This window comes from Bombina bombina, chromosome 12 (genome assembly GCF_027579735.1).
Source record: "Bombina bombina isolate aBomBom1 chromosome 12, aBomBom1.pri, whole genome shotgun sequence".
In the NCBI taxonomy this organism is placed as follows: domain Eukaryota; kingdom Metazoa; phylum Chordata; class Amphibia; order Anura; family Bombinatoridae; genus Bombina; species Bombina bombina.
Window position 1 is genome coordinate 3,755,633 of NC_069510.1, and position 27,793 is coordinate 3,783,425.

Genomic DNA, 27,793 nt, shown 5'->3' on the forward strand with positions numbered 1-27,793 from the left:
CACTTCCTGTTAGCAGGAAGATAATATCCCACAAGTAAAGGATGAATCCGTGGACTCGTCGTACCTTATAGAAGACATTCTTATTGATTGGCAGGTAAATATATAGTCCTGTAAAAATTCATATATCGCTTGAATACCCAAATCATGTGATATATTAGAGTAAAGCGACTGAACATCACATGTTATCCATAATAAATCGGGAGTGATAGTTAATAACTCCAACTTCTTAATTAAATCTGTGGAATCACGGATATAAGATTCGAGACCACACACGTACTTTTGCAGAAAATAATCAACATAAGAAGATATATTATCGGTAAGACTTCCAATGCCCGCAATAATGGGCCTTCCTGGGGGACAGTTGGGATTCTTATGTAATCTGGGTAAGTGATAATAAAGGCGTGATTTGGTTCCTTAGGTACCAAAAATTCCCTTTCTTATAACTTCTTTGTATGCACAATCTACCAGATCTTTTAATATCCCTTTTCTTGTGTGTGTGTATTGTATTTCTTGTGTGTGTGTATTGTATTTTCTTCTTAAACGGGGAAAGTCCACAGCTGCATTCATTACTTTTGGGAAATACAGAACCTGGCCACCAGGAGGAGGCAAAGACACCCCAGCCGAAGGCTTAAATACCTCCCCCACTTCCCTCACCCCCCAGTCATTTTTTGCCTTTCGTAACAGGAAGTTGGCAGAGAAGTGTTGGAAGATTCGGTTTAGTCTCCTATGGAGGGTAGTACTCTTTGGAAAGGGACTGGAGTTTTAAGTAGTCCTGTCAGCCTCTCAGTGAGAGCCTGGATGAAAGTTAGAGTCCGGAGATGCAGGGAGAGTCTTTCTGCAAAACCATCCCGACTCATATTAACAGCTCCATAAGCAATCGGCATTGACAAGTTTCGCTGCCTGCTTTCTTCACTCAAGTCCATGTCAGAAGCGATGCTACTATCTGTCACACTTGAAGGGCCGTGTTCCTGTTCCACTGCGTAGATTCCGGTAAGATTGTTTCATTTTACTTTCAATATGAGTATGTAATGTATATGAATAAGTCAGGCGCTCAGTGGGACCCCTTTATCTTTGGAATCACGGGTTAATTACACCTGAGGGAGGTTATTGAACAGGGGGGACTTTAATCATGTTTGTTATATGATTCTGTCTGCTAATGTGTAATAATGCTTGGGCTTGTGGCTATTTCGGAACATACCGGCCTTTTATATCAGACTGCGCAGTCTTTTTGGACTGGCGCGCTTTTCTTTAGCCTGCATGGTGCACCTTGTGACCGGGCGTGGTCACGTTTCTGTTCTCCATTTCCATATTCCTGAATGTGTGGCGACGGAGAACGTCTGTTTCGCTAGTTATCTGGGTCATAGGAGGTGTTTGGTGACATTTTTTTTTATCCATAATTTTAATCACCAAGTTATGGAGGATTCTGATTTTGTGGAGACGGATGTCTCTGATTCAGATTCTACTTCTTGCAAAGAATATGAAATGGCCCGGGTAATCCATGCCCATCAGTTATGTTCCGAATGCCGCTTTAGAGTGCTCTTTTCTCCCGAATCAGGGATCTTAAAGTCCGCCGAGCCTTCCACCCCTGAGGATTCCATAGATCCTTCTTTTGCTACACAAGCAGGTGTCCTGAATGCCGTTACCCCTTCTCCGGAAGGTGGCTTTTTTCCTCCAGAAGTTAAGGCACGGCCATATCTATGGCATTGGCGCATTTACATCTTCATGGAAGATACTGTCCGTGTACTGCTAACCAGGGCTTGTCAGGCATGGGATTGTCTGGATCAGATCAGCCCTCTGGAGAAGCTGTTTCCTCTGAGGCTTCAGGGGTCCAACCCTCGGTCCGGGGTCATCAGTTGCCCCGGCAGAGGTAAGTCCTTGTCTTTTGTTATCGACTGGCTCGCCTTTTTGTCCTTCTGAGGCATTTTTTGGCAGTGCTGGAGGATTCCAGTTCTAATGGTTCGAGAGATCCTCGGTCTTCAGTTCCAGACGGCAAGCTGGGTTAGATGCATAGGGATGAAGTCAATCTCCTTGTCTCCATTTTTGTTTTTTTGGGGTATCTTATTCCAGTTCTGAGCTTTGGAAGAATTGGGCCTCTGATTGGCTGGTCCGGTTAGTGTGTCCATTCTTCTTGGGCGTTCACCTGCGGGTGCTGCCTTCATTTACTTTGATCTGGTTAGGATGTATTTTATTTCATTTTGAGAAGCTCATGTCTGTTATAGTTTTTCCTTTTGGAAAACATTTATTTTCTGGTATTTGGTACTATCGATTTTGTGGTTGCTTTAGCACTTCCGCCGAAGTTTGAGAATTTCTGTTAGGACATTGTTATGTCTATCGTTTGTTTGTCTATCCCTACTAGGGATTCGACTTTTCTGTGGACTTGGACAGTTCCGTGCTGAGCTATATATCAGGCTGGTCCTGGTCGGGCACTAGTTTTTCTGTTCCTGGATGTCTATATCAACCACGTTATGCCTGTTATTATTGGCTGGCCCGGTTGGGGTGCTGAGTTTGCTCACTCTGGTGATGTGTTTTTTCTTCTTCATTTTATGTTATAGAAGGCCTTTCGTTCCTAGACGTTAGACTTGTCCTCGTTATTCCTTTGGGTGGGGCATCAGAGTGGATTGGGCTCAGTCCTCAATGTTCTGTTCCTGATTGTTGGCGGGGTTACCGTGATCGGATCCTGCTAAGGCTTACTCTGGGGGTTCCTGAGGTCCTTTGGCCTCGGAGCTAGAGTTCTCTTCCCGATGGGGTTGCAAGTTTAGATGACTCTTTGGATATCTGTGGTACCAGGTTAGGTGTCTATTCTCGTCTCCTCTTTGGGTATTCTTTTTCTTGGATTGTCCTTTGTGAATCCTTGGCGACTATACCTCTTCCTTATGGGGTCGAGGTTGCTGGGCTGGTTTTCTGGTCATCTGTTTTCTGGAAGCTCGGGTTTTTGGCCCTTTGTTTCCCCCTACGATATCTCGGCTGCTTCCATATTTTTGGAGCTCTGGAGATTGTGTCTCTTTTTTTTTCTTTTGCAAGTGTCCTGTAGCTTTGGTATTGGTATCCCACAAGTAAGGATGAAACCGTGGGCTCAGTAAATCTTGCAAAAGAAAACAAAATTTATGCTTACCTGATAAATTTCTTTCTTTTGCGATGTTCCGAGTCCACGGCCCGCCCTGTCTATTCAAGACAGATAGTATTTTTTATTGAAAACTTCAGTCACCTCTGCACCTTATAGTTTCTCCTTTTTCTTCCTTGGCCTTTGGTCGAATGACTGGGGGGAGCTATATAGACAGCTCTGCTGTGGTGCTCTCTTTGCCACTTCCTGTTAGGAAGGATAATATCCCACAAGTAAGGATGAAACCGTGGACTCGGTACATTGGAAAAGAAAGAAATTTATCAGGTAAGCATAAATTTAGTTTTTTTCCTTCGGTTGACCTTGCTAGGCGTTAGGTTGCCTTTCGCTTCTCCACACTGAATGTGCCCGATCTCATTTGATCTCAGGAGATAAGCAGCGTTGGGCATGGTTAGTACTTGGAATGCTCGTTCTTCGTAAATTCCTTGAGCTGTAGGGGTTTCCAGGATATTGATCCTGAGAGGATTTTTGGAGACTATTAATCTTCTTGATCTAGATTTCTAGGTTACTGTTCTCTTGTAAGTTTTCCTTACTCTTTAGACTTATTGTCCCTCGAGCATTTAGGGGTCAAGCTCCCTGTCTCTGGGATACTTACGTGAACTTTCAGTGTCCAAGGTCTCTTGGATGCGGCTCTGATTGCATCTCCTATGGTCCAAGGTCTTCTCTGGATGGGTTAGCCTGTGGGTTCCTCAGGGGTTATTAGTTTGAAGCTAGTTCCAGGTGTCTGGTTTTATGGCCCTGCTCCTTGTCTTTGACTGGACGTTTTTTGGGTTTTTTTTGTGTCCTGGTCTCTTAGATGTATCTGGACGGACCAGTTTTCCGGTTCCAGAACGTCGTCTTGTCTCTTCGGCGGGGCTTTCTTCTTTTAACGGAGAGTTGAAATTCTTCTGGGCCGGCTGTAGTGGCCGGATGGTTCCTGTCAATCGGTATTGTCCTTTTGATGTCCATCTACAGCTTTACGCTCTATGCCTGTGGGCGGGTGAGCGGTTATGTTTGCATTTCCCCTCCTTTTAGGGGAAGACTGGGCATACCACAGTATCCACCTGATGCCCCGGAGGTCCTTCTCTTCCTCTGTTCAGTGGGGTCCTCCCTGCCTTGTGTTCAGGATGTTATGTGACGGGTTGGATTCTGGTGTCATGCCTTTTCTGTAGACTCGGTATGGGGTCTCCTTTTTTGGGAGTGCCCCTTTTATTGGGAAGGGAGCTGTGTCTGGGTTCTGGAACCCATGCTTGGGGGGTCTGGATCACCTCCTTCTCATTCCTGAGGTGTCAGGGTTTTTTCCCTGTTGTTTGCCATGTGCTGCTGGCAGCCATTTTACTCACCTCTCTTCCTGACTATGGTGCATTGTGGGGGATGCTGCTCATTTCCTACACTTCCTTTTATGGCCAGACTGGTGTGCATCATCCATATGAGACAGGATGCAGTCTCAGAATTGTGATGTCATCACTTATTATTTAAAGGACCTCTGTTCAGTATGCTTTGCCTTTGCGTTGTCTCAGACCTGTTTGTGAGAGTTCCTGTGTATTACTTGGCTGCCTGATGTCCTTCCTGGTTCCTGATCCCTGGCTTGTTCCTGAATCTGCTGTTTTCCTTGTTCCTGATTCCGGCTCGTCTGACTATTCGCTTTGGCTCCTGACTCGGCTCGTCTGACTACCAGCTCTGGTTTTGACTCCTGGCTTGTTATTTGACTTGTCGACTTTTTATTATTTTTTGCTATGAATAAAGGTGTGATTATTTTTGCACTTCTCGTCTCAGTCTGATTCCTGGCACCCTGACACGAGGGTCTTGGTGGGTCGTGGAACTTTTCATTCCCTTGTCCTTTCAGACTTTGCCAGTCGCTTTGGTGCTGGGTCCGTTACCTCGGAGTGGGGGTCAGGGATCTGACGGCTCTGTTGATCCTCATCGTTAGATCGTTTTGGCCTTCTTTAGCTGGGAGGTTTTGCGGTGTTTCCTTCCCTCAGCAGGTAGCTCTTTGTCTGTTGGTTTTTAGGTGCTAACCTTTCCTCCCTGTCTTCTTGGGAGGGAATTGCTCTGCACTTTTTTCTTCAGAGTTTTTCCTCTGATAGAGTCCTGGTGCAGATTCCTAGTTTTGTTTGGCTAGTGTTGACGGCTTGCATCCGTTCAGACCTCTTTGCAGAGGGGAGCCTACTTAGATATTATGGTGCTGTTTTTAGCTGTTCCCGGGGGTGGTTTTATTCCTCTGTCGCGGGTTTGCACCCTGTGTTTGAGAGGGGGTCTGTCTTGTCCCTCTAGGTTTCCAGGATTGGGGCGTTACTTGGCCCCTTGGACTTCCATGCAGATAGGGGTCTGGGATTTTTCCTCAATTATCTTTGCTTGGTCGGTAGGCTTTGTTCTCTATGCTATTCTTGTCCTGTTGCAACCTTGGTTATGCTCTGGGTTCTTTATTGCCCTAGTTGTTGTCTGGTGGTCCTTTTTGGACTATTGTATCTGAATTCTTCCCTTCTGGGAGAATGAGGAGGTCCCCCCTTCCCTCGGGTCGGGGTGTTTCTGTTTGGGCTCGGAGCCTGCAGGACTTTGTTTACTCTGAGGCCTTTGTGCTCTGTGGAGTCTAGTGATTCTGTGGTCTCTAACAATGGCCTTGTTAGTCTTAACTGATGGTCAGTTACTTGGTCTTTCCATTTTTGTTTGGTCCTTCGGCTTCTGGTGAAGCATTTTTTTTTTTGTTGGGCTTTGGGTCTTTTCAGGCTGTGGTGCCCTCAGAAGGGGCCGCCTCTTGTACCTGCCCGGGTCATAGGAGGTGGGGAATGCCCTCGCCATTGGGGTATAAGGGTGCTGTTTTTTTGTGAATAAAATAAGATTGTTTTATTTTCTATAGTTCTCCGCTTATTGCACTAGCGACTAAGAATTATGTTACTTTAAAGGGTACTCCCTCTATTCCTAAAGAGTAATTCCTGTTTTTATTGTAAGGAAGCCTTAGATCCGCCCTCTCAATGATGTTTCATATGCCTTGATAATGTGATATCAAACTTGTTTGATACCACTGAGCTGTCCACCTCTGAAGAGTTGTTGTTCAGTGAGGTGCGTACCCTACATTCTTTTCTCTCTACACATGCAGTTTCCCGTAGCATTGCTGAGTCTCCATCTGGAGGGGGCCTTTTTTTCACCATACGTTACTGCGCAGTTCAGACGGCGGTGTCTGCGGCATTTAATGCTTTACCTTGCCCTGCCAAGCACAAGTGAAAGGTTACATATTGCACTCCTTCCCAGCGTACATCAGATAATTTATTGGATTTAACTGATACGGTTATCCAAGGATGAAATTCTTTCTGAGACTTCAGAGTGTGAACATTCTGGGTGGGAGTCTGCTGCCTCTAAACCTCCGGCTGCGTAGGAAACAGACTTTTAGTTTTAGGAATTTGCGCTTTCTTTTAAAGGAAGTTTTTGGCGAATTCAGAGGTTCCAGAGGCCAAATTGCCTGATGAACCTTTGATTCCTAAATTGGATAAAGTTTGAGGACAGGGTGGTACCTTATCTTTCCCTGCTCCTGTTAGATGGCGTACATTATTAAGAATGAATGGGACAGGATTGGATTCGTAAGACTATGTATCTAAGGTTGCAAGCTCAGGGAGATGAGTAATCTAGCTAGAGAAAATACATGGGAATCACATATATTAATCGCTCTAAATCTTCGAACCTTGATCATCATATCAGCAGTTCTAACACATATGTCAAACTTATAAACAGGCTAACATCAGTATTAAGATTATGATAGCAAACATTCTGTAGACATTAGACACATAAAACAATCCTAACAAATCTATTTATTGTAAACATCCGGAGAGCCTTTCTTTCACACTCATATAGGTTCAGGATACGGTAAGGACTCTGCGGACAGGGCAGAGACTACCTAACTCTGCCAAAAAGGGGTGCGGAGGATAAGGTATTTATCCCTTCCCACACGATTTAAAAAGGGGGGAGGGGAAGAGGAGAGAGAAAGGGGGGGAAGGCAGTGGAAAAAGAAGGTGGGAAAGGGTAGGAAGGAGGGAGCGGGAAATAGGAGGGGAAGAGGGAGGGAAAAGGGGGAAGAAGGAAAGGGGGAAAAGAGGGGAGAGGGGTAAGGGGCAAGGAAGAGGGAGGGGGGAAAGAAGGGGAAAAAGAGGAGGGAAGGAAAAAGAGGGAGGGGGAAAGAGGGAGGGAGGGATGAGTGAGGAAAGGGGTGAGGAAGGGGGGAAAGAGGGGAGGGAGGGAAAGAGGGAAGGGAGGGAGGGGGTAAAGGGGGGAGGGAGGGGAGGCAAAGAGGGAGGGATGGGGGGTAGAGAGGGAAGGGAGGGGGGTAGGGAGGGGAGGGGGATAGAGAAGGAGGGGAGGGGGATAGAGAAGGAGGGGAGGGAGGGGGGTAGAGAGGGGAGGGAGGGGGGTAGAGAGGGGAGGGAGGGGGGGTAGAGAGGGGAGGGAGGGGGGGTAAAGAGGGAAGGGAGGGGAGGTAAAGAGGGAAGGGAGGGGAGGCAAAGAGGGAGGGATGGGGGGTAGAGAGGGAGGGGAGGGGGTAGAGAGGGAGGGGAGGGGGTAGAGAGGGAGGGGAGGGGGATAGAGAAGGAGGGGAGGGGGATAGAGAAGGAGGGGAGGGGGATAGAGAAGGAGGGGAGGGGGGTTAGAGAGGGGAGGGGGGGTAGAGAGGGGAGGGAGGGTGGGTAGAGAGGGAAGGAAGGGGGGTAGAGAGGGAAGGAAGGGGGGTAGAGAGGGAAGGAAGGGGGGGTAGAGAAGGGAGGGAGGGGGGGAAAGAGGGAAGGGAGAGATGAAGGAGGGAGGGAAGGGGTGAGGGAGGGAGGGATGGAGGATGGTTTTTAAGCTAAATGATAAGCTTTAAACATTTATTAGAAACCTGGTTAGAGTTCCACAAATGAAAAACATAGGCAGCTGTAGTGCTGCAAATGAAGTAAGCTACTATCCAGAGTGGAGCAGATAGGGAACCACGTTGCAAATCTATGTCTCAGGCCCTAGGGCTGTCATAAATAACTGAACTATGAGAAAATGTACATATGTTGTTACATAGGGATTCGCAACCTAGCTATGGACATTCAGGCTAATATAGACGGTGAAACATGGAAATATTGATACTAGGGTTACAGGCGGGAAGTCTACACATCACCCCAAATATAATTGTTATAGGGATTTGAGATCAGTACAATTGCGGGGAGTGAAGTGTCCATAGTCAGCAATGCCATGTAATCAAAGTTCACCCCACTCCACACACAGTGAAGGGGATTGTTAATATACAAGATGCCACAAGGAGAGTCCTGCCACGTGAAAACCTCCACCGGGAGCTCCAAATAGTGCGTGACTCCAAGGCCTTCCAGTTAGTAGGATTAGGGTGACCCATTGTATGTATTATACCTGTCTCCGTGAATACTTCTTTACTTGAAGGCTTTCCTACATAGATAGGGTCTTCAGAGCAGTGCAGCAATACAGGTTTCTCCAGCCAATTCTCCAGTCCGAAACTGCATATCTGAGGGCCAGGTATACTCCTCGCTGTAACCTCTGTAGGAACCGTCGGGACTACTTCCACTGCACTTTCTGAACAGTCCGCTCCTGTCTCCAGCGGCCCGGCCGCATCTACCAGATCAACAGCGGGCGCGATATGCCAGCAGCTCCCGACTTCTTGGTCAGCAACTGGAAGGCCAGCGACTATGGTGGGTGAGAGAAACTGACCGGGGTTCATCGGCACATGAGTCAGCTGCACGCTGAGGTCCGCTCTCCGTTCTTCTGCGCGTGAGTCACTATCTGAGATCTCCATACCTCTGGGGCTGAGGGTTACTATATGCCGGTCCATTCTGCTTATTAGCTTCCGGTTGTGGTCCTCAAAGAGGGCCAGGATGGCCGCGTGGAAATCCTCCATGATCGCTATGAGGGCCTCAGCTTAAGTATATTATACGTAAGAGCAGCCGACAGGCACGATCCTTGAGGCAGCTTTCACCAATTACTCAGTTACGCGGCCATCACTGCCCATGACAGCATGGCTCACTAGGCCTCCAAATTGAAGTTCCGTCTCAGGCTTGATATAAACACAAAAGGCATCAGAAAGGTCAGGAGACTGATAAGGATCATCAGACATTAGTCCCTTAACTGCAGTTTATGCCGATAACTATAAAATTCTAGTATGTTTGTTGCTTTTTTTGTGGAGCTCTAATAAAACACGTCCATTCTCTTTGGCTATTAGCTCCGCCCCCCGTAGGTTTCAATTCTTAGCCATCCAAGGGCAGATTCCTCCTCTCTCTCCTGTCTTCCTGACCAGAAAAGAGGAGAGCCTTTCTGGGGTGCGTACAGGATCTGTCCTCTTAGCAGTTATTGTCCCGGTTCCTATCGCAGTGAGAGGTTTGGAATACTATTCAAACCTTTGTGGTCCCGAAGGAGGAGGGAACTTTCCGTCTGATTCTGGACCTAGTTCTTAAACAAGTTTTTAAATGTCCCCTATCGTTCGAGAAGGGCAGTTAATGACCACGATAGATCTGAAGGATGCTCCCTTCATGTACCAATCCTCAAGGACCACTTCCGGTTCCTAAGGTTTGTGTTTCCAGTTTATTGCACTTCCATTTGGTCTAGTTACGGCTCCAAGAAATTTTTCGAAAAATGGACCTTTCGCAATCTCTCCTCTGTCTTCTTCAATCCCATGGATGGAAGATAATTAGAGAGAGTTCTCTTGTATCAAGTACCAGGATAGAATTCATGGGTACTATATTAAAATGGGAATATTCTAACGGACCAGAGACGTTGCAAGCTAGCTTCAACATGTCTTGCTTTCTAGAGCTCTTTAAGGCCATCTGTGGTTTGATGTATGGAGGTGATTGGTCTCATGGTGTCCAGCATGGACATCATTCCTTTGCCAGGTTTCACCTCAGACTGTTGCAACTGCACATGTTGAAGCAGTGGAACGTCGATCATCGGATCTGTCTCAACAGATTTCTCTGGACATCCGATCGAGAGAACTGCTCTCTTGGTGTTTTTTGTCCGGATCACTTGTCCTGAGGGACGTCCGTCTTAAGACCATCCTGGGTGATTGTGACTACGGTTGCTAGTCTTTCAGTATGGGGAGCTGTTTGGGGTGCAAGGGAGGCACAGGGCCTTTGGACTCAGGAGGAAAGCTCCCTCCTGATCTCATTTTGGATCTTCAGGCAATATACAATGCTCTGAAGGCTTGGCCTCTGCTGGGTTTGTCCCAGTTTATTAGATTCTAATCAGACAATATAACCTCGGTGGCTAACATCTACCATCAGGGGGGAATGAGAAGCTCCCTAGCTATGAGGGAAGTATTTCCGATTCTGGAGTGGGCTGAGACCCACATTTGTTCGCTGTCAGCGATCCACATTCCGGGTGTGGAAGAATGGGAATTGGTTTTCCTCAGCTCACAATCCTTTCATCCGTGGGAATGGTCTCTCCATTCCGGGTGTTTACTGAGATTTGCTAGATGAGGATCTTATGAAGTCTCAATACCAAGCTACCCAGATATGGGTCAAAGTACTAGGAGCCTCAGGCAGAGCTAACAGATGCATTAGCCGTGCCTTGGAGGTTCAATCGAATTTATATTGCTGGCCATTACCACTACTTCCTAGTGTAGTGGCTCGAATCAAGCAGGCGTCAGTGATTCTGATTGCTTCTTCTTGGCCGCGAAGGATATGGTTCGTGGATCTATTAGGGATGTTATCTCCTCCGTGGAAGTAAACTTGTTGCAGGGATCTGCTGACCAAAGTCTTTTTTCATCAATGTCTAGATCTGAGGCTGACTGCGGGGAGATTGACCGCTTAGTCCTAGCCAAGAGAGTGTTTTCTGAGTTATTTTTACTCTTTCGAGCTCGTAAGCTGGTTGCTCGTTGCATCTATCATAAGTTGTGGAGGACATACTTATTCTGATCTCCACGATGAACTGGAGGAGGGCTTTACTGCATGTCCCCTGAGGGGACAGTTTGCGGCCCTGTCTGTGTTACTGCACAAGAGGTTTGCTGAGCCTCTAGATGTGCAGTCTTTTTGTTAAGGCTCTGCTAGAATCAGACCTGTGTTTAGATCTAATGCTCCTTTTTGGCGTTTAAATCTTGTTTTTAAAGGTTTTGCAACGGGCTCCATTGGAGCCTATGCATGAACTAGACAATAAATTATCTTGGAAGGTTCCTTTTCTACTGGCTATTGCTTCTGCGCGCAGAGTATCTTTGATTGCTGCCTTTCAATGCGTCCCTCCTTATCTGGCTTTCCATGCTGATAAGGCTGTTCTATGATCCAAGTTTGGTTTTCTTCCTAAGGTTGTGTCATTTTGCAACATCAAACAAGAGATTGTGGTTCATTTCTTTTGTCCTAATCCTTCTTTGTCGATGGAACGTTTATAACGTAATTCTAGATGTGGTTTGTGCCTTAAAGTTCTATCTTCAGGCCACAATGGAATTTAGACAAACTTCTTTCGCTGTTTGTTTTCCTTTCCAGGAAGCGTAGGGTTCAGAGGGCCTCTTCGACTTAATTATCTTTTTGGCTGAGGAGTGTCATCCGTTTTTAGCAGAGTCAGCGGTTCATAAGCCTCCTCTGAGGATTATGGCTCATTCTACGAGAGCAGTGGTTTCCTCTTGGGCCTTCAAAAATGAGGCCTCTATGGATCAGAATTTTAAGGTGGTTACCTGGTCCTCCTTACTTACTTGTTCCAAATTTTACAAGTTTGATGTTTTTGCTTCTGCTGAAGCAGCCTTCGGAAGAAAAGTTTTGCAGACTGTGGTGCCCTCAGATTAGGGTTCGCCTCTTTTTTCCCTCCCGTTAGTATTCCGTGTAGTCTAGAGCTTGGGTATATATTTTCCACAAGTAAGGAATGCAGCTGTGAACTCTTCCCATATTAAGAAGGAAAACATAAATTATGATTTAATTTATAATTTCCTTTCCTTCTGTATGGGAAGAGTCCACAGTTCCCGCCCGAGTTCTCCTATGGTCGGCCCTAAATTTAAATGTATTCTTTTTTCACCCTGATGTTTTCTTCTACTGTTTCTTGTTCCCTCGGCAGAATGACTGGGGTTATGAGGAAGTGGGGGAGGTATTTAAGCCTTTGGCTGGGGTGTCTTTTCCTCCTCCTGGTGGGTAGGTTCAGTATTTCCCACAAGTAAGGAATGCAGCTGCGGACTCTTCCCATACAGAAGGAAAGGAAATTATCTGGTAAGTCATGATTTATGTTTTTCATGTTTCTTTTCTTTGTTGAGGTTCATAAGTAAATTTACAAACACGATTCAGAGCATAGTCACATTGTTGTCAGCATAGCTCAAATATACAGTCCCACATTTACAGAATAAACATAACTAGTTCGAATAACATAATGACACATTTTCTCTGTGTACTATAATCAAGATAAAGTGGAACCTTCATTTTTCACCTTCCTGGTTTTATTGTTGATCCATCAACCCAAAATAAATAAATAACAACAAAACAAAGAAAAGAAACGGTACATATGTATATACATAAACGCCTATATCTAAATAAACAATTCTCTGTTTCCCTATTTATACAGCCGTTCTCCTCTTAGATTTGCTTCGAGAATGAAATTAGTATTTTTGAATGGAAAAATGATGTACTTCTGAAGTTCCAACTTATATAACTTTCCCATTTTTTCCCAAGATTTTAATTTCATCACTCGCTTCCACCTCCACTTGTTCACTTAATAATTGATGCCATACCATATTTTTAAGTTGTGAGAATTTGGGTTCTTTAGATGACGTCCAATTTTTTAAGATCATCTTTCTAGTAAGGAGAATGCTGTATTAAAAAAGATACTCATTGCCGAATTCAGACTTTTTATTAAAAAGACACATGCAAAATGTAAAATCTAACATAAAATTTCTTAATTTTGGAGGCCCAAAAGCTGATTTTACCCCAAAATCTTTAACACTGGGCACCTCCACAAACAGTGTAATAAATCGGCCAACATAAATTTACATTTCTTACAACATATTTTGGACATCTCAGTACAATAATAAGTGTTTTAAAGGTGTAATATATACTTGATAAATTAATTTCAAATGTTGTTCTCGATAGTTTTCAGATATCATAGCTTAATAATTTTTATCAATCAATTCGACCAAAATATTTGTTCAATTTTAAACAATTCTAGTCCTATTTCACAGAATAGCAAGATAATTTAAAGGGACACTGAACCCAAATTTTTTCTTTTGTAATTCAGAAAGAGCATGCCATTTTAAGCAACTTTCTAATTTACTCCTATTATCAATTTTTCTTCGTTCTCTTGCTATCATTATTTGAAAAAGAAGGCATCTAAGCTTTTTTTGGTTTCAGTACTCTGGAGAGCACTTTTTTTATTGGTGGATGAATTTATCCACCAATCAGCTAGGACAACCCAGGTTGTTCACCAAAAATGGGCCGGCATCTAAACTTACATTCTTGCATTTCAAATAAAGATACCAAGAGAATGAAGAAAATTTGATAATAGGAGTAAATTATAAAGTTGCTTAAAATTTCATTCTCAATCTGAATCACGAAAGAAAATTTTTGGGTACAGTGTCCCTTTAAGTAACTAGTATCTTGTGGATTTAACAAAGCCCTGTATATACTAGTGTGATGAATCCCCTGCTACCCCAACTGGGTAGCTCCGCCGAAACGATCTTCCAACAACTGGAACCAGCCGCTATGTAGCTGAGAGAGAGTTATGTCGGCAATCCCCACCCAAAGAACTAGACAGCTAGCATTTAGGTGGAACAAAGAAGAACACTTTATTGGGGCAAACACACAACATTTATACAGGAACTCATCTTGATAAGACAAAGGACAATCCCACAATTTTCCCGCCATTCCCGCCCCTCCAGACAGGCTGGCGCCTCCATAGCAGCCACAGTACCACAGAGTCCCAGTACCCAGGGGCGGCGGTTTCAGGGTGATCCTGGTGGAGTGGCGGCACTTCCAGTGTGTCATTTTTAAACTCTAGGTCCCCAGATGCCACAGGGGGTTAGAGGGGGTACAGGTGTCCAAAACCCCCAGTTCCCCAAGTAGCTCCCCTCCGGCAATTCCACCACCCCTTGTCCTCCCTAGGGGCTATCCATCGCCAAAAGAGCGGAGCTCTAGGGCAAAGGGCTGCTGGGGCGACCAGGGGAAAAGTTAGTGGGTGTCCTGCGGCTTACCGGGAGTTCCAGGAGCCCGACCAGCCTGAGAGGGGTTAGGCGGGTGTCCGTTGTGAGGCGGCTGACCGGGGGTTACAGGAGCCCGGCCAGCCTAGGAGGTTTTTTCCGGTCAGAAACCAGCTCTTCTCTGACAAAGTAGGAACACAAAAACAAGCACACAAATACTCATAGAGATCGTGGTTGCTCTGAGCTGCCCAAAACCGCTGAGAAACGGGGGTGAGAGGGTAGGGGTTTAAGCCTGGTGCCTGTGACAAATCCCCCCTTCCAGTTTGGCAGACCCGGCTAGATCCACACGGGTCTCCTTGGGGCTGTCCGAGGAGCACTCTAGTTCAGTCTGCCGGGAAAGTCCATCAGCATTTCAATTGCTTTTTCCCTGTACTGAACGTTGAAGTTGAAGGGCTGCAGAGCTAAACTCCACCTTAGCAAGCGTCCATTATCTTCTGATACTCGGTTCAGCCATACCAGAGGGTTGTGGGCTGTGAGGACCGTGAAAGGCCTTCCATATAGGCATGGTTGCAGTTTCTTGAGGACCCATACCAGGGCCAGGCATTCCTTTTCCACCGCCGCATAGCCTACCTCTCGGGGTAACAGCTTCCTACTGATGTAGGTTACGGGGTGGTCTTGTCCTCCTTTGTCCACTTGGCTTAGGACTGCTCCTAACCCGAACATGGAGGCATCTGTATGAAAACAAAAACGTTTGTTGATGTTAGGAGCGGCCAAGACAGGGGCAGAGAGCAAAGCAGCCTTGAGGCTCTGGAAGGCAGTCTTGCATTCTGGGGATCACAGGACCTGTCGGGGGAAGTCTTTTACGGGTCAGGTCGGTGAGGTGTTTTGCCAAGGTACTGTAATTAGGGACGTACCGTCGATAATAACCGGCAGTTCCTAGGAATGCTTGGGTCTTGGTTCGAGGGGTGGTGCAGTTTGCCACTGCCTCAACTTTGGCCAGCTCTGGCCGCTGCTTTCCACAGCCCACTTGGTGGCCCAGGTACTGGACCTCCTAGCGCCCTATACTGCATTTGTCGGGCTTCAGACTGAGCCCTGAGGCGATCTAGGACGCCGCCTAGGTGGACCAAATGCCGCCCAGGTGTCGCTAAAGATGGCAATGTCGTCCAGATATTTGCAGGCATAGTCCTGGAGGCCATCCAGCAGGCGATCCACCATTCTCTTGGAGGTGGCTGGAGCATTCTTCATCCCAAATGGCATTACCGTGAACTGTTAGAGGCCGAAAGTGGTGATGAAGGCAGACTTAGGGGCTGACTCGAGGTCTAGTGGGATCTGCCAGTATCTTTTGCAGAGGTCAAGAGTGGTCAGGAAAAATTACCTTTGGCAATTCTGTCCAGGAGGTCATCAACTCGGGGCATGGGGTAGGCGTCGGTGGTTCTGTCATTGAGCTTACAGTAGTTAATGCAGAACCGGGTAGTGCCATCTTTCTTAGGTACCAGTACCACCGGTGAGGCCCAGGGACTGTTGGATGGTTCAACAACACAGTGGTCCAACATTCACTGGAGCTCCCGGTGCGTAATGTCTCTGACTGTTTCTGGGACTCTGTAAGCTGCCTGCCTCGGGGGGGTCTCTCCCGGAGTCTCTACTCCATGTATGGCCGCTGTGGTATACACTGGGACATTAGAGAACATCTCTTTCCGGCCTTCTAGTAAGTGCTGGACTTGCTGCCTCTGGGCAGCCTTTAACCTCTCATCTAGGGCGATATCAGCTATTCCCTGGGTTGTTTCGTTGGGTAGGGGAAGCTCCGGCATCGGAAGACTCTGAGTCCCCCACAGCCGGGGCACATATCGCAGCCACATCTTGGGCTCGCTCTGAGAATGCCTTCAGCATGTTCAAATGGAAGGTTCCCTGGATCCTGCCATCTGAGCATTTGGCTACTAGGTGGGTGGTGTCATTAATCTGCTCTACTACCCGGTAAAGGCCTTGCCAGGCCGCCTGTAACTTGTCTGTTTTTATAGGCTTCAGGGCAAGGTCCTTCTGTCCCACTATCAGTGTGCGGGTACGAGCATTTCTGTCGTACCACCGCTTCTGCTTACTCTGAGCACTCTGGAAGTTCCCCCGTATTTAGTCGGTGAGATCCTTCAGTCTATCCTGGAGGTGGAGCACGTACTCCACAATGGAGTGTCCTTCCTCCTCGGAGCCCCCTTCCCAGTGTTGTCTAACAAGGTCCAAGGGTCCCCGTTCTTGCCTACCGTAAACTAACTCAAAAGGGGAAAACCCTGTGGATTCCTGGGGCACCTTTCTGTAGGCAAAGAGGAGGTGCGGCAAGAATCTTTCCCAATCTTTGTGGGTGGCGGAGAAGGTCCTCAGCATCTGCTTTAAGGTTCCATTAAACTTCTCGCATAACCCATTAGTTTGGGGGTGATATGGCGTGCTGTGCAGGGGTTTAATGCCACACAGCTTCCATAGCTGCCTAGTAATTTACGCAGTGAATTGTGTTCCCTGATCAGAGATGATTTCCCAGGGGAAGCCTACCCTGGTGAATATCCGGAGCAGGGCATCTGCCACGGTTTCCTCCTGGATATTTGCTAGAGGGATTGCCTCCGGGTACCGGGTGGCATAGTCCACCATGGTGAGAATATATTTCTTTCTAGAGGGACTGGGTCGGGCTAATGTACCTACTATATCCACAGCAACTCTGCTGAAGGGTTCGTCAATAATGGGGAGGGGGTGCAGGGGAGCTTTCTTGTGGTCGTCGGTTTTCCCTACCTTCTGGCATACTTCACACATTCTACAATATTCCTTAATTTCTGCTCCGATTCCAGGCCAGTAATAGATCTGATCTAGACAGTGATGGGTTCGAGTCTTACCTAAGTGCCCGGCTAAGGGAATGTCATGTCCTATTCGTAGCAGGTCGAACCAGAATTTTTCCGGTACAACTAGCTGTTTAGGCACCTGACCCTTCCGTCTCTTGGAGATCCAGTACAGGAGCCCTCCCACCCACTGGAAGTGATCCTCACCGGGTATTTGGGTGTCGGACCCTACTCAGTCTCTGTATGGGGCTTGGGTCAGGTCACTCAGGGTTGCTTGGACGAAGTTGGACGGGGACGCCCAGGGAAGTTGGTCAGGGGGAATAATAGGCTGATCGGGCAGTAGGTCTGGGGTTTGTAGGCTGAGGCAAGTGGTAGTCGGAATGGTTCGTCGGGGATGGCTAGAGGCTTGGAAGGAGGTCGGGATGGGGGGAACGGGGTCAAGAGGTAGTCGGGGAAACTGGTCTTACCTGTGGTCCCAGTCCTGGAGAAATGCCTTGCTGTCGGGTCTGCTGGTGGGGGACAACTGCAGCCATGTCCGGGAGAGTATCTCCCACAAAGGCGGAGAACAGGTGGTCGAGGTTATTGCCTAAATGCCCAAAGTCCATAAACCGATCAAAAATAAATTGAACCACAGCAGCAATATTATATTTTTCATTGGGGAGTGCCATTGCACAGCATATTTTTATTAGCCATTAGTCTATGCATAGCATTGTTTGGATTCTTTCTATGCTAAATAAAGCAAGATTATATATGAATTCATTTGAACAATATCCTTCTTGCGTAATACTATGGGTAAAGCATGAAAAACATAAAGGAGTTTTGGGAAACAAATCATTTTAAAAAGATTTATTCTGCCTGCTAATAAGGGAAAATCCATCCAGCTCTCTAGTTCTTTATCTAAGGACTGAATTAATGGCGAGATGTTTAGGGCATAACAGTTCATCAGATTTTAGAAAATTTTAGGCCAAGATACTTTATTGCCTCTTGGGATTCTTGAAAGGGGGTCACTGGGGCGTAAGCTTTTTTTTTCTAACCACATTATTTCAGATTTAGATTTGTTTATTGAGAAACCTGAAAAGGATTTAAATATTTCCAAGGCATTCAGGAGTATTAGTATGTTGCTAGCAAGATCTTTAGTAAACACGAACATATTGTCTGCATATAGAGCCAACTTCACAAAATAAGCAATCAAAAGCCTTGTGCGTGTCTAATGTGATTACTGCTGAAGCCTTTTCAAGTATTTTCTTTTTTATAGAGAAAAACTGCTCAATAGTAAACTTCAATTTTCTAACATTAGAAATCAGGTTTCTCTCTTTCATAAACCCGGTTTGATCCGGATGTATGAGGGGGCCATGATTGGTTGTAATCTTTTTGCTAAAATTTGAGTAAAAATTTTGTAATCAGTATTTAATAATGATATTGGGCGATATGCATATGTCTGTGCTAGATGTGTGCAGGAGATGTCTGCTCCCCTAGGTCTAACAGATTAACCTGACCCTCAGGCATTAACTAAAGAGCCCTGAGCAAGGTGCATATGTCTGTGCTAGATGTGTGCAGGAGACGTCTGCTCCCCTAGGTCTAACAGATTAACCTGACCCTCAGGCATTAACTAAAGAGCCCTGAGCAAGGTGCATATGTCTGTGCTAGATGTGTGCAGGAGACGTCTGCTCCCCTAGGTCTAACAGATTAACCTGACCCTCAGGCATTAACTAAAGAGCCCTGAGCAAGGTGCATATGTCTGTGCTAGATGTGTGCAGGAGATGTCTGCTCCCCTAGGTCTAACAGATTAACCTGACCCTCAGGCATTAACTAAAGAGCCCTGAGCAAGGTGCATATGTCTGTGCTAGATGTGTGCAGGAGACGTCTGCTCCCCTAGGTCTAACAGATTAACCTGCATCTCAAGCATTAACTAAAGAGCCCTGAGCAAGGTGCATATGTCTGTGCTAGATGTGTGCAGGAGACGTCTGCTCCCCTAGGTCTAACAGGTTAACCTGCATCTCAAGCATTAACTAAAGAGCCCTGAGCAAGGTGCATATGTCTGTGCTAGATGTGTGCAGGAGACGTCTGCTCCCCTAGGTCTAACAGCTTAACCTGCATCTCAAGCATTAACTAAAGAGCCCTGAGCAAGGTGCATATGTCTGTGCTAGATGTGTGCAGGAGACGTCTGCTCCCCTAGGTCTAACAGCTTAACCTGCATCTCAAGCATTAACTAAAGAGCCCTGAGCAAGGTGCATATGTCTGTGCTAGATGTGTGCAGGAGACGTCTGCTCCCCTAGGTCTAACAGATTAACCTGACCCTCAGGCATTAACTAAAGAGCCCTGAGCAAGGTGCATATGTCTGTGCTAGATGTGTGCAGGAGACGTCTGCTCCCCTAGGTCTAACAGATTAACCTGACCCTCAGGCATTAACTAAAGAGCCCTGAGCAAGGTGCATATGTCTGTGCTAGATGTGTGCAGGAGACGTCTGCTCCCCTAGGTCTAACAGCTTAACCTGACCCTCAAGCATTAACTAAAGAGCCCTGAGCAAGGTGCATATGTCTGTGCTAGATGTGTGCAGGAGACGTCTGCTCCCCTAGGTCTAACAGATTAACCTGACCCTCAGGCATTAACTAAAGAGCCCTGAGCAAGGTGCATATGTCTGTGCTAGATGTGTGCAGGAGACGTCTGCTCCCCTAGGTCTAACAGCTTAACCTGACCCTCAAGCATTAACTAAAGAGCCCTGAGCAAGGTGCATATGTCTGTGCTAGATGTGTGCAGGAGACGTCTGCTCCCCTAGGTCTAACAGATTAACCTGCATCTCAAGCATTAACTAAAGAGCCCTGAGCAAGGTGCATATGTCTGTGCTAGATGTGTGCAGGAGACGTCTGCTCCCCTAGGTCTAACAGATTAACCTGACCCTCAAGCATTAACTAAAGAGCCCTGAGCAAGGTGCATATGTCTGTGCTAGATGTGTGCAGGAGATGTCTGCTCCCCTAGGTCTAACAGATTAACCTGCATCTCAAGCATTAACTAAAGAGCCCTGAGCAAGGTGCATATGTCTGTGCTAGATGTGTGCAGGAGACGTCTGCTCCCCTAGGTCTAACAGGTTAACCTGACCCTCAAGCATTAACTAAAGAGCCCTGAGCAAGGTGCATATGTCTGTGCTAGATGTGTGCAGGAGACGTCTGCTCCCCTAGGTCTAACAGATTAACCTGACCCTCAGGCATTAACTAAAGAGCCCTGAGCAAGGTGCATATGTCTGTGCTAGATGTGTGCAGGAGACGTCTGCTCCCCTAGGTCTAACAGCTTAACCTGACCCTCAAGCATTAACTAAAGAGCCCTGAGCAAGGTGCATATGTCTGTGCTAGATGTGTGCAGGAGACGTCTGCTCCCCTAGGTCTAACAGATTAACCTGCATCTCAAGCATTAACTAAAGAGCCCTGAGCAAGGTGCATATGTCTGTGCTAGATGTGTGCAGGAGACGTCTGCTCCCCTAGGTCTAACAGATTAACCTGCATCTCAAGCATTAACTAAAGAGCCCTGAGCAAGGTGCATATGTCTGTGCTAGATGTGTGCAGGAGACGTCTGCTCCCCTAGGTCTAACAGATTAACCTGACCCTCAAGCATTAACTAAAGAGCCCTGAGTAAGGTGCATATGTCCGTGCTAGATGTGTGCAGGAGACGTCTGCTCCCCTAGGTCTAACAGGTTAACCTGACCCTCAGGCATTAACTAAAGAGCCCTGAGCAAGGTGCATATGTCTGTGCTAGATGTGTGCAGGAGACGTCTGCTCCCCTAGGTCTAACAGATTAACCTGCATCTCAAGCATTAACTAAAGAGCCCTGAGCAAGGTGCATATGTCTGTGCTAGATGTGTGCAGGAGACGTCTGCTCCCCTAGGTCTAACAGATTAACCTGACCCTCAAGCATTAACTAAAGAGCCCTGAGCAAGGTGCATATGTCTGTGCTAGATGTGTGCAGGAGACGTCTGCTCCCCTAGGTCTAACAGATTAACCTGCATCTCAAGCATTAACTAAAGAGCCCTGAGCAAGGTGCATATGTCTGTGCTAGATGTGTGCAGGAGACGTCTGCTCCCCTAGGTCTAACAGATTAACCTGACCCTCAAGCATTAACTAAAGAGCCCTGAGCAAGGTGCATATGTCTGTGCTAGATGTGTGCAGGAGATGTCTGCTCCCCTAGGTCTAACAGATTAACCTGACCCTCAGGCATTAACTAAAGAGCCCTGAGCAAGGTGCATATGTCTGTGCTAGATGTGTGCAGGAGATGTCTGCTCCCCTAGGTCTAACAGATTAACCTGACCCTCAAGCATTAACTAAAGAGCCCTGAGCAAGGTGCATATGTCTGTGCTAGATGTGTGCAGGAGACGTCTGCTCCCCTAGGTTTAACAGATTAACCTGACCCTCAAGCATTAACTAAAGAGCCCTGAGCAAGGTGCATATGTCTGTGCTAGATGTGTGCAGGAGACGTCTGCTCCCCTAGGTCTAACAGATTAACCTGACCCTCAGGCATTAACTAAAGAGCCCTGAGCAAGGTGCATATGTCTGTGCTAGATGTGTGCAGGAGATGTCTGCTCCCCTAGGTCTAACAGATTAACCTGACCCTCAAGCATTAACTAAAGAGCCCTGAGCAAGGTGCATATGTCTGTGCTAGATGTGTGCAGGAGACGTCTGCTCCCCTAGGTCTAACAGATTAACCTGACCCTCAAGCATTAACTAAAGAGCCCTGAGCAAGGTGCATATGTCTGTGCTAGATGTGTGCAGGAGACGTCTGCTCCCCTAGGTCTAACAGCTTAACCTGCATCTCAAGCATTAACTAAAGAGCCCTGAGCAAGGTGCATATGTCTGTGCTAGATGTGTGCAGGAGACGTCTGCTCCCCTAGGTCTAACAGCTTAACCTGACCCTCAGGCATTAACTAAATAGCCCTGAGCAAGGTGCATATGTCTGTGCTAGATGTGTGCAGGAGACGTCTGCTCCCCTAGGTCTAACAGATTAACCTGACCCTCAAGCATTAACTAAAGAGCCCTGAGCAAGGTGCATATGTCTGTGCTAGATGTGTGCAGGAGACGTCTGCTCCCCTAGGTCTAACAGATTAACCTGACCCTCAGGCATTAACTAAAGAGCCCTGAGCAAGGTGCATATGTCTGTGCTAGATGTGTGCAGGAGACGTCTGCTCCCCTAGGTCTAACAGATTAACCGGACCCTCAGGCATTAACTAAAGAGCCCTGAGCAAGGTGCATATGTCTGTGCTAGATGTGTGCAGGAGACGTCTGCTCCCCTAGGTCTAACAGATTAACCTGACCCTCAGGCATTAACTAAAGAGCCCTGAGCAAGGTGCATATGTCTGTGCTAGATGTGTGCAGGAGACGTCTGCTCCCCTAGGTCTAACAGGTTAACCTGACCCTCAGGCATTAACTAAAGAGCCCTGAGCAAGGTGCATATGTCTGTGCTAGATGTGTGCAGGAGACGTCTGCTCCCCTAGGTCTAACAGATTAACCTGCATCTCAAGCATTAACTAAAGAGCCCTGAGCAAGGTGCATATGTCTGTGCTAGATGTGTGCAGGAGACGTCTGCTCCCCTAGGTCTAACAGATTAACCTGACCCTCAGGCATTAACTAAAGAGCCCTGAGCAAGGTGCATATGTCTGTGCTAGATGTGTGCAGGAGACGTCTGCTCCCCTAGGTCTAACAGGTTAACCTGACCCTCAAGCATTAACTAAAGAGCCCTGAGCAAGGTGCATATGTCTGTGCTAGATGTGTGCAGGAGACGTCTGCTCCCCTAGGTCTAACAGATTAACCTGCATCTCAAGCATTAACTAAAGAGCCCTGAGTAAGGTGCATATGTCTGTGCTAGATGTGTGCAGGAGACGTCTGCTCCCCTAGGTCTAACAGATTAACCTGACCCTCAAGCATTAACTAAAGAGCCCTGAGCAAGGTGCATATGTCTGTGCTAGATGTGTGCAGGAGACGTCTGCTCCCCTAGGTCTAACAGATTAACCTGACCCTCAAGCATTCACTAAATAGCCCTGAGCAAGGTGCATATGTCTGTGCTAGATGTGTGCAGGAGACGTCTGCTCCCCTAGGTCTTACAGATTAACCTGACCCTCAAGCATTAACTAAATAGCCCTGAGCAAGGTGCATATGTCTGTGCTAGATGTGTGCAGGAGACGTCTGCTCCCCTAGGTCTAACAGATTAACCTGACCCTCAAGCATTAACTAAATAGCCCTGAGCAAGGTGCATATGTCTGTGCTAGATGTGTGCAGGAGACGTCTGCTCCCCTAGGTCTAACAGATTAACCTGCATCTCAAGCATTAACTATAGAGCCCTGAGCAAGGTGCATATGTCTGTGCTAGATGTGTGCAGGAGACGTCTGCTCCCCTAGGTCTAACAGATTAACCTGACCCTCAAGCATTAACTAAAGAGCCCTGAGCAAGGTGCATATGTCTGTGCTAGATGTGTGCAGGAGACATCTGCTCCCCTAGGTCTAGCAGATTAACCTGACCCTCAGGCATTAACTAAAGAGCCCTGAGCAAGGTGCATATGTCTGTGCTAGATGTGTGCAGGAGACGTCTGCTCCCCTAGGTCTAACAGATTATCCTGACCCTCAGGCATTAACTAAAGAGCCCTGAGCAAGGTGCATATGTCTGTGCTAGATGTGTGCAGGAGACGTCTGCTCCCCTAGGTCTAACAGATTAACCTGACCCTCAGGCATTAACTAAAGAGCCCTGAGCAAGGTGCATATGTCTGTGCTAGATGTGTGCAGGAGACGTCTGCTCCCCTAGGTCTAACAGATTAACCAGACCCTCAAGCATTAACTAAAGAGCCCTGAGCAAGGTGCATATGTCTGTGCTAGATGTGTGCAGGAGATGCCTGCTCCCCTAGGTCTAACAGGTTAACCGGACCCTCAGGCATTAACTAAAGAGCCCTGAGCAAGGTGCATATGTCTGTGCTAGATGTGTGCAGGAGACGTCTGCTCCCCTAGGTCTAACAGATTAACCTGACCCTCAGGCATTAACTAAAGAGCCCTGAGCAAGGTGCATATGTCTGTGCTAGATGTGTGCAGGAGATGTCTGCTCCCCTAGGTCTAACAGATTAACCTGACCCTCAGGCATTAACTAAAGAGCCCTGAGTAAGGTGCATATGTCTGTGCTAGATGTGTGCAGGAGATGTCTGCTCCCCTAGGTCTAACAGATTAACCTGACCCTCAAGCATTAACTAAAGAGCCCTGAGCAAGGTGCATATGTCTGTGCTAGATGTGTGCAGGAGACGTCTGCTCCCCTAGGTCTAACAGATTAACCTGACCCTCAAGCATTAACTAAAGAGCCCTGAGCAAGGTGCATATGTCTGTGCTAGATGTGTGCAGGAGACGTCTGCTCCCCTAGGTTTAACAGATTAACCTGACCCTCAAGCATTAACTAAAGAGCCCTGAGCAAGGTGCATATGTCTGTGCTAGATGTGTGCAGGAGATGTCTGCTCCCCTAGGTCTAGCAGATTAACCTGACCCTCAGGCATTAACTAAAGAGCCCTGAGCAAGGTGCATATGTCTGTGCTAGATGTGTGCAGGAGACGTCTGCTCCCCTAGGTCTAACAGATTAACCTGCATCTCAAGCATTAACTAAAGAGCCCTGAGCAAGGTGCATATGTCTGTGCTAGATGTGTGCAGGAGACGTCTGCTCCCCTAGGTTTAACAGATTAACCTGACCCTCAAGCATTAACTAAAGAGCCCTGAGCAAGGTGCATATGTCTGTGCTAGATGTGTGCAGGAGATGTCTGCTCCCCTAGGTCTAGCAGATTAACCTGACCCTCAGGCATTAACTAAAGAGCCCTGAGCAAGGTGCATATGTCTGTGCTAGATGTGTGCAGGAGACGTCTGCTCCCCTAGGTCTAACAGCTTAACCTGCATCTCAAGCATTAACTAAATAGCCCTGAGCAAGGTGCATATGTCTGTGCTAGATGTGTGCAGGAGACGTCTGCTCCCCTAGGTCTAACAGGTTAACCTGACCCTCAGGCATTAACTAAAGAGCCCTGAGCAAGGTGCATATGTCTGTGCTAGATGTGTGCAGGAGATATCTGCTCCCCTAGGTCTAACAGATTAACCTGACCCTCAGGCATTAACTAAAGAGCCCTGAGCAAGGTGCATATGTCTGTGCTAGATGTGTGCAGGAGACGTCTGCTCCCCTAGGTCTAGCAGATTAACCTGACCCTCAGGCATTAACTAAAGAGCCCTGAGCAAGGTGCATATGTCTGTGCTAGATGTGTGCAGGAGACGTCTGCTCCCCTAGGTCTAACAGATTAACCTGACCCTCAGGCATTAACTAAAGAGCCCTGAGCAAGGTGCATATGTCTGTGCTAGATGTGTGCAGGAGACGTCTGCTCCCCTAGGTCTAACAGATTAACCTGACCCTCAGGCATTAACTAAAGAGCCCTGAGCAAGGTGCATATGTCTGTGCTAGATGTGTGCAGGAGACGTCTGCTCCCCTAGGTCTAACAGATTAACCTGAACCTCAAGCATTAACTAAAGAGCCCTGAGCAAGGTGCATATGTCTGTGCTAGATGTGTGCAGGAGATGCCTGCTCCCCTAGGTCTAACAGGTTAACCGGACCCTCAGGCATTAACTAAAGAGCCCTGAGCAAGGTGCATATGTCTGTGCTAGATGTGTGCAGGAGACGTCTGCTCCCCTAGGTCTAACAGATTAACCTGACCCTCAGGCATTAACTAAAGAGCCCTGAGCAAGGTGCATATGTCTGTGCTAGATGTGTGCAGGAGATGTCTGCTCCCCTAGGTCTAACAGATTAACCTGACCCTCAGGCATTAACTAAAGAGCCCTGAGTAAGGTGCATATGTCTGTGCTAGATGTGTGCAGGAGATGTCTGCTCCCCTAGGTCTAACAGATTAACCTGACCCTCAAGCATTAACTAAAGAGCCCTGAGCAAGGTGCATATGTCTGTGCTAGATGTGTGCAGGAGACGTCTGCTCCCCTAGGTCTAACAGATTAACCTGACCCTCAAGCATTAACTAAAGAGCCCTGAGCAAGGTGCATATGTCTGTGCTAGATGTGTGCAGGAGACGTCTGCTCCCCTAGGTCTAACAGATTAACCTGCATCTCAAGCATTAACTAAAGAGCCCTGAGCAAGGTGCATATGTCTGTGCTAGATGTGTGCAGGAGACGTCTGCTCCCCTAGGTTTAACAGATTAACCTGACCCTCAAGCATTAACTAAAGAGCCCTGAGCAAGGTGCATATGTCTGTGCTAGATGTGTGCAGGAGACGTCTGCTCCCCTAGGTCTAACAGATTAACCTGACCCTCAAGCATTAACTAAAGAGCCCTGAGCAAGGTGCATATGTCTGTGCTAGATGTGTGCAGGAGATGTCTGCTCCCCTAGGTCTAGCAGATTAACCTGACCCTCAGGCATTAACTAAAGAGCCCTGAGCAAGGTGCATATGTCTGTGCTTGATGTGTGCAGGAGACGTCTGCTCCCCTAGGTCTAACAGCTTAACCTGCATCTCAAGCATTAACTAAATAGCCCTGAGCAAGGTGCATATGTCTGTGCTAGATGTGTGCAGGAGACGTCTGCTCCCCTAGGTCTAACAGGTTAACCTGACCCTCAGGCATTAACTAAAGAGCCCTGAGCAAGGTGCATATGTCTGTGCTAGATGTGTGCAGGAGATATCTGCTCCCCTAGGTCTAACAGATTAACCTGACCCTCAGGCATTAACTAAAGAGCCCTGAGCAAGGTGCATATGTCTGTGCTAGATTTGTGCAGGAGACGTCTGCTCCCCTAGGTCTAACAGCTTAACCTGACCCTCAAGCATTAACTAAAGAGCCCTGAGCAAGGTGCATATGTCTGTGCTAGATGTGTGCAGGAGACGTCTGCTCCCCTAGGTCTAACAGATTAACCTGACCCTCAGGCATTAACTAAAGAGCCCTGAGCAAGGTGCATATGTCTGTGCTAGATGTGTGCAGGAGACGTCTGCTCCCCTAGGTCTAACAGATTAACCTGACCCTCAGGCATTAACTAAAGAGCCCTGAGCAAGGTGCATATGTCTGTGCTAGATGTGTGCAGGAGACGTCTGCTCCCCTAGGTCTAACAGGTTAACCTGCATCTCAAGCATTAACTAAAGAGCCCTGAGCAAGGTGCATATGTCTGTGCTAGATGTGTGCAGGAGATGTCTGCTCCCCTAGGTCTAACAGATTAACCTGACCCTCAGGCATTAACTAAATAGCCCTGAGCAAGGTGCATATGTCTGTGCTAGATGTGTGCAGGAGATGTCTGCTCCCCTAGGTCTAACAGATTAACCTGACCCTCAAGTATTAACTAAAGTGCCCTGAGCAAGGTGCATATGTCTGTGCTAGATGTGTGCAGGAGACGTCTGGTCCCCTAGGTCTAACAGATTAACCTGCATCTCAAGCATTAACTAAAGAGCCCTGAGCAAGGTGCATATGTCTGTGCTAGATGTGTGCAGGAGACGTCTGCTCCCCTAGGTCTAACAGATTAACCTGACCCTCAGGCATTAACTAAAGAGCCCTGAGCAAGGTGCATATGTCTGTGCTAGATGTGTGCAGGAGATGTCTGCTCCCCTAGGTCTAACAGGTTAACCGGACCCTCAAGCATTGACTACAGAGGCCTGAGCAGGAATAGCTAGGATTTTTTGAGTGGTGCAGATGTAGTGAAGCTGACAATAAACTTTTAGATACAGACACAGTGCATTTTATAAATATGTTAAGGGAACTAAAGAAGCACAAACTAAGTTTCTTATAAATCCATAATGTGCATCACAAACTAAAGATTTATTGCTAATGAGTCCTAAGAAGAGCGAC

General features: G+C 47.1%; 1 protein-coding gene across 1 annotated transcript in view; it reads left to right on the forward strand.

Moving 5' to 3' along the window:
• SURF6 (surfeit 6) overlaps nucleotides 1-27,793 on the forward strand; it is a 79,895-nt gene that overhangs the window by 50,684 nt on the left and 1,418 nt on the right. The gene's annotated exons all lie outside the window — the stretch shown is intronic.